General features: G+C 41.2%; 1 long non-coding RNA gene across 1 annotated transcript; it reads left to right on the top strand.

Moving 5' to 3' along the window:
• Nucleotides 1-578: 578 nt before the first annotated feature.
• On the top strand, nt 579-5,868 carry LOC122128734. The gene is made up of 4 exons (XR_006151584.1): nt 579-939; nt 3,738-3,905; nt 5,353-5,466; nt 5,832-5,868. It is a non-coding gene; the product is annotated as an uncharacterized LOC122128734 (long non-coding RNA).
• Nucleotides 5,869-6,519: the final 651 nt, after the last annotated feature.

The following is a 6,519-nucleotide window of genomic DNA, read 5'->3' as shown; positions in this document are numbered from 1 at the left end:
TGCAAGCTCCGTGATCCGCCCCGTTCCGGCCTCCGAGTTAGAACTCGGAAAAAGGAGTTCCGAGTTGTTTCGAACGCGCCTTAAGAATTAAACCAAAAACTACGCTACAATCGACATGTGGGGAGTGTAGGGCGCAACAGCTTTGCAAAGATATTTATTTCTGAAGTTTGAGTTGTTTGCTTGTTTCAGGTGAGTCATAAAGTGATATTGTTCGTGATAAAGAGATTATAATGACTTTGTTGGCCATGCGGGGAAGGTAAGATGTTTTGATCTCGCCGGAAAGGTACGTTATGCGTGTGCTGGGTTTTGTGAAAACCTACTGGGAGCTCACGGCATAGTAGCGTGCATTTAGGTCTACTAATTTATCTGAACGCCCCTGGCTTTGGTTGTTTGTGTAGCCTACACATTCCCCACTGTCTTTTGGTTTGGGATACACAATACATAATTAAACGACGTAATTTACGAAATAAGCTGTTGAGCTAATGTAATGTTTCTTTTAACAAGATGGACCTGTTCTGTCTTGTATCTACGCCACCGCAATGAAAAGCAATGCAACATATTTCTCAGGCCTTTGTAGTTTAACCTAATATAAGAATGTGTTAATATTAGAGCTTAGAGCGCGATGACTTTAGCGATGCCTAGTCTAATTCTGCTATGAGCTGTTGTCCTTTTTTTTCAAAAAGGAAAAGGATATATACCAAATGGCGGCCGATTCCGTTCCCTCTACGCCACTATACTAGAAGTCTTGCGTATTTGCCAGGCTACCGTACGTATTCACAGAACTGTTGTAAGCGAGAACCGCAACTGACTGTACAAAAAGCGTTTGGTTCAAGTTCTTGCAACTCGGGGAGCGGTTACAGCAGATGTCAGAGATTATCGACATGCGGGGAGTGTACGGAGCAACAACTTTCCGATTTGTGAGTAGTTTGCTTGTTTCAGGTGAGTCGTAAAGTGATACTTTTGAAGTGATTATTATGGCGTCATTTTAGTGTCAAAACTCTTTCGTCTGCGCACTCAATTTTAGCAGCCGCGAGAGGGAATTTAACAACTGCGAGCGCAGAGAATGACATACGCTCTCGTGAAAACTTGATTTGCTCGCTCGAATTCATACTTTTGACACTGTGTGGGCGGGAACCAAAGCAGGACAGGCTCTTCTCTGATTGGTCCTGATTTGACAGCAGGAGAGTCTCATATTCACGACAACCGTTTACCAAAACTACATATGTCTTTGTATGGTGAAGACTGATATTTAATGACGGTCCGAAGTACCCATTAAACCTGTTTTGATTAAATACTAGTGGTGATTGTGGCATTTGACCCACGATCACTTTATTTATTCCAGGAAAAAGAGTCAGTTCTCATGACAGTCGATGTTATCTGCCAGTAGGTAACATAGCTATGATCAGGGTGTTTTCACTGCTTTCAACACTGCTAGCTACAACAGTCAGCAAGTAAAGGCTTCTTCCGATTTCTCTACGCCACTATTCATGGGCCCATGTGTCACTGTGTTTAAGCGCCGCCATATTTGTATTAGAATGATTGCGTATTTGCCAGGTTACCGTACGTATTCACATAACTATTGTAAGTGAGGAGCTCAACTGGATGTACAAAAAGTTGTATGGTTCAGGGAGTATTTTCTTGCAGTTAGGGGGAGGCGGTTACAGCAGATGTGAGAGACTTCAGAGTGGCAGCTCATGTTGCAGCGCTTTACTATATTTAAAACATATTTTTGTTCTAGGTATTTTATAGATTTTTAGGTATTTTGGTGAAATAGCATAGGGGGGTACAAATAATTCAGCAGACGAAGGGATAAATAGACCAGAGGGGGGAAATCACCCTCATCCCAACGGCCAATCGTACCCTGCGTAGTGATATTTAAGTTCAACAGCCAATCAAATCACACACCTTCCTTCCGTTTTACCTGAAGGTCCGAGACACTATTACCTGGTCCTGTTAGTCAGACTTTGTTTATTCGCAGTCACTCCCTTTTCGTCTATAAAAAGGGGCAGTAGCATTAACACACATGTAGATGGGAGAGTTGACCACATTTTGAAGTCATTAGGAGGAATTAAGTGGCGTTGAAGAGGAAAACTATAAACAATAACATGTTTTACCTGCACACACAGATGTTTCTAATATTATATTATAATATTTGTACTAATCACTACAGTAGCAATGCAAACACAAATTCCACAGTTTCATTTTCAGACTTTTCAACTAAAGGCATTACAATTAGCCTACTGTATAACTTAAGATGTATGGGTGCATCCACTGTTTAGTTAGTTTCTTACAGTCTTAAAACAAAGACCTCTCTGCTTAGTTTTTTGTTTTTGTTCTCCAGAAAAGAGGAATAACAAGACTCTCTTGTTCAGCATTGACTCCATGCTTTAGCCAGTTTAGAACATCTGGGCAAAATATAAATGTCAATATCTGTTATATTTGACATTTGCACATCACAGCACTCACCCAATATTTACGTTAAGGTTTTGATGGAAATTGATATTGCCATTAATTTATAGACTTACATTGCATTGCAGGCATGTTCTCCTGTGTTTGTGTGTGTGTGTGTGCCATGTCTATTGATAGTCTTAGTACACCTTTGTTTAAAGGCCCCAGCAGACATCCCCCTGCCCCAGGTGGAGGAATACACATTGTCCACCATTTTGGGCCTGTGTGTGTTCCTCCATAAGAAAATCCCCTCCCACTCACCTCCCCTTCCCAACCTTGACCTGTAGAACCTTCCCCAATGTTGACCTATAACCCCCAAGGTATCCTCCCATGATTGACTGGTATTTAACCTGTAACACTGTGGTGCATCTTTAGTCTTTGCCTGCCTCTACTTGATGTTGGTATTGACTCCCTGCAGGAGCACCTTGAAATACACCTCCAGAAACCTTTGATTCGCCTGGTGGTCTTTGTCTAGAAGAGTGTCGGCCTAAGAAACCCAGTCAGTTTGGTTTCAGGTTCCTGCTGTTACTAAAAATTTCAAATTTAGACTTCTTTGTAAGCTGGTTATGACTGTTGGTGAATTCATATTTTTCACAATTGGTAACAAACACTGTTGGCTTTGTGCTCCAGGGGGTTGTTCAGGCCCTGGGCTCTGTTAATCGCCTTCAGACAATTTTATTGTACAAATAGTACATTTTCTGGTCAAAACCACATTTTCTTAATTAAATACTACTCTTCATTTCAAAATGTAAAAGAAAATCTTTCTCAACCTTTCAGAAATGCTTGGCTTACTCCGGTGTGCCTTTATTTTGCCGCATTTGCACTCATTTTTGTTTTTCTGTTTGCTTTTTGGTTTTTCTCTTTTGCACTTCAGGGCTGCAAGTTTTTGAAGAAAAGCATTTTATTTTGTATTCTTATTTAACCATTTCAGAAATGCATTAATTGACTGTTAATGGTCTGGTGCACAGCAAATGAATGTTGTGTTAATCGTGTTTAGAGTTTTTAAGATGTGACTACAGATTGTACAAAAGGATGTTAGCAACTGTAAAAACAAAATGTATTTCTGTATGAAAACTGAATATGGAGGAGTTTACCATGCCCAAACTGAGCTATGCCATATCAGGTCAATAGGGAGTCTGTTATGAAAGGTTTGTTAGATGCCAGCCATTGTGTCTGTTATCAGGTGCCGAGAAACGAAACACCTTATGTATTGACATCAGATAATGACACACCATCTAATAACATTGATAACACAGTGGCTATAATGGTTTTTTTTATCTGCTGTACAGGCCTAGCGTCACAAATTCTGTAATGAATCAAGACGTAGAGGAGGCTACAGGTCACAGTAAGACACTCAGACCAGAGTCTGCACTACACAGCTGTGTGACCATGAAGAATGACCAGGACATGGATGATCCTGTAAATATGAGCAGCACATCAACACAGACCAATGCAGGGTGAGTACAGAAAGCAAAAAGCATTATCCCTAGTATCCAATCACTCAAACTTGCACAGAGACACACTCACACAAATGAGTTATCAGCTGTTAGTTTAAACAGGATTAATTCAGTCACACCAGTTGTGATATTCAATTACAGAGCCAATACTGTAATGATGATCTATGACAGAAAGAGGCAGATGGCTGATATGTCAGGGTACAATTTAAGTGCATTTAACACAGACTTTCCTGGTATCTTCTGTAGGTTATTTCACACAATACATTGCCCATTATGAATCTCTGGAGTGGTTAAGGGTCTTTTGGAGCCATTCATCATAATCCATGAGTTGTTGAGATCATGTTGAGCCTATGACCGTCAGTTGTCAGTGAGTTGATTTTTTGGGGAAAAGTCAGCTTGTAGTTTTGGTTGTAGCCAAATGGGACACATCATACGTGCTTGTCCCGATAAAAGGCGGATTAGTTTGAACAGGTAGGTGGTAATACCTGCTAGTCTCTAGGCCTGCCGCACCTCCACCGGTGCCCATTAGGCTGCGGGGTCATCAGCCAGGGACCACCGTTCGCGGATGTTTCGCCCCTTATCCCGGAACTTCTCCTGGTGGCGGGGCAGTGAACAGGGACGTCTCCAGGTCAGAGTACTTTGCCCTCTTCCTTTCGTGGGCTCCCTCCATCCCCTCCTCCCAAGACACAATCAGCTCCACAAGCAGCACCGTTCTCAGTCTTGGCCCACAGCACCACACCTGGCCTCAGTGTGGTGCTGCAGATCTCCCCTGGGAAGAAGAGCTGCCTGCCCAAGTCCACCTCCATTCTCCATTCCACACCTGATAAAACGGGGAATTTCAATAATGAAAACACCAGTATGGTTAACGGTAATGTGGGTTTAATGAAAGATCTTGAATCATTTAATCAGATAATACTTTGTGTTGTGTGTGATTGTATATGATACATTGCAGTTTGCACATTGACTCAAATGATGATTTTTGCACTTTCTCTTTGTTTTTATTTATTTATTTTAAATCCCCCCCCCCTCATTTTGTTTATTGTTTATTGTTCAATCTCTCTCTCTGTCTCTCTCTCACTCACTCACTCTTTCCATCTCTCTCTCTTTTTCTCTGTCTCTTTCTCTCTCTCTCTGTCTCTCTCCCACTCACTCACTCACTCACTCACTCTCTCTGTCTCTCACTCTCTCCATCTCTCTCTCTTTTTCTCCATCTCTCTCTGTCTCTCTCCCACTCTCACTCACTCACTCTTATCTCTCTCTCTCTCTCTCTCTCTCACACACACACACACATACATGAATAATTTCAAGCATGAATATAATTATCACACTTCTTTGTGCGTGTCAGATTATTTTCAATATCATTAAATGACTGTCTGCATCAAGACATCATTTTGGTATTTTATGAAATGTATCCTGTTTTTAGTGAACATGATGTATTTCTTTCTAGACCACAGACAAACAGACCTTCATCTCCAGTGCCCACCTGCGTGTCTATGAAGAGTGACAACTCCATGCGTAATCCTCCTGATATGAGCAGTGGGTCAGCCCCATCAGCTCTAAAGTGAGTAGAAGAGATTCAAGAAGAACATTTACAATTTGTGGTTATTCTCACTCACTGTGAGTGACCGACGCGGCACCGAGTGAGAAGGGAAATGTTCAACTTCTCACACTCACTCATTCACTTTCTCTTTTTCTCTTCCTCTCTCTCTCTCTCTCTCTCTCTCTATCTCTCTCTCTCTCTCTCTCACACACACACTCACAAACAAAAAAATCAAGTATTGCACTTCTTGGGCATGTTAGATCATTTCCATAAAATGACTGCATCAAGAACATAATTGTTTTGTCTGGACATATACTGTACATAAAACATTTTTTACGGAATTTATCCTGTTGTTAGTACTTCATGTGAACATGATGTATTTCTAGACCACAGACAAACAGACCTTCATCTCCAGTGCCCACCTGCTTGTCTATGAAGAGTGACAACTCCATGCGTAATCCTCCTGATATGAGCAGTGGGTCAGCCCCATCAGCTCTAAAGTGAGTTACCAGCCTTTAGTTTTTAAAAGACATTTAGACAATGTGGTTATACTCTCTCTCAAACACACACACACACACACACACACACACACACACGTATAAATTGATTAAAGTGTGAAAATAATTAGCACACTTCTTGTGCATTGAAGGGACCAACATTTGATAGTTAGTTTAATAAATATATTCCATAGGCAATAATTCAATATATCTGACCTAGTGGTCATTTTAGTGTTATTTGGATTTTGTGAGATTGGTCTAAACTTCTCATGTGTATTCTGTTCCTGGCCTACATGAGGTGTGAGAAAGCCGTCACAGCTTCCCCCCCCCCCCCCTGACTAGAGACAGATAATAATTAGCATTTAGGTATCCACCCATCCCTTGTTTTCCCAGAGTTTAAAAGACTGTGATTTCCAAGAGACAGTTAGTGAAGGAGATTTAGGTGAACACACTCAGTGAAATCTAACTCTCTCTCCTCCTCTGGTGCGCACCATTGAAAGAATAAACCTGGACCTGGTTTTTCATCACAATCTGACTGAGTCTCCGATACATTTGGGATATAGAAATAATTCCTTTC

The sequence above is a fragment of the Clupea harengus genome, chromosome 24 (genome assembly GCF_900700415.2).
Source record: "Clupea harengus chromosome 24, Ch_v2.0.2, whole genome shotgun sequence".
Taxonomy (NCBI): Eukaryota; Metazoa; Chordata; class Actinopteri; order Clupeiformes; family Clupeidae; genus Clupea; species Clupea harengus.
This window is presented reverse-complemented; position numbering and strand designations above follow the sequence as displayed.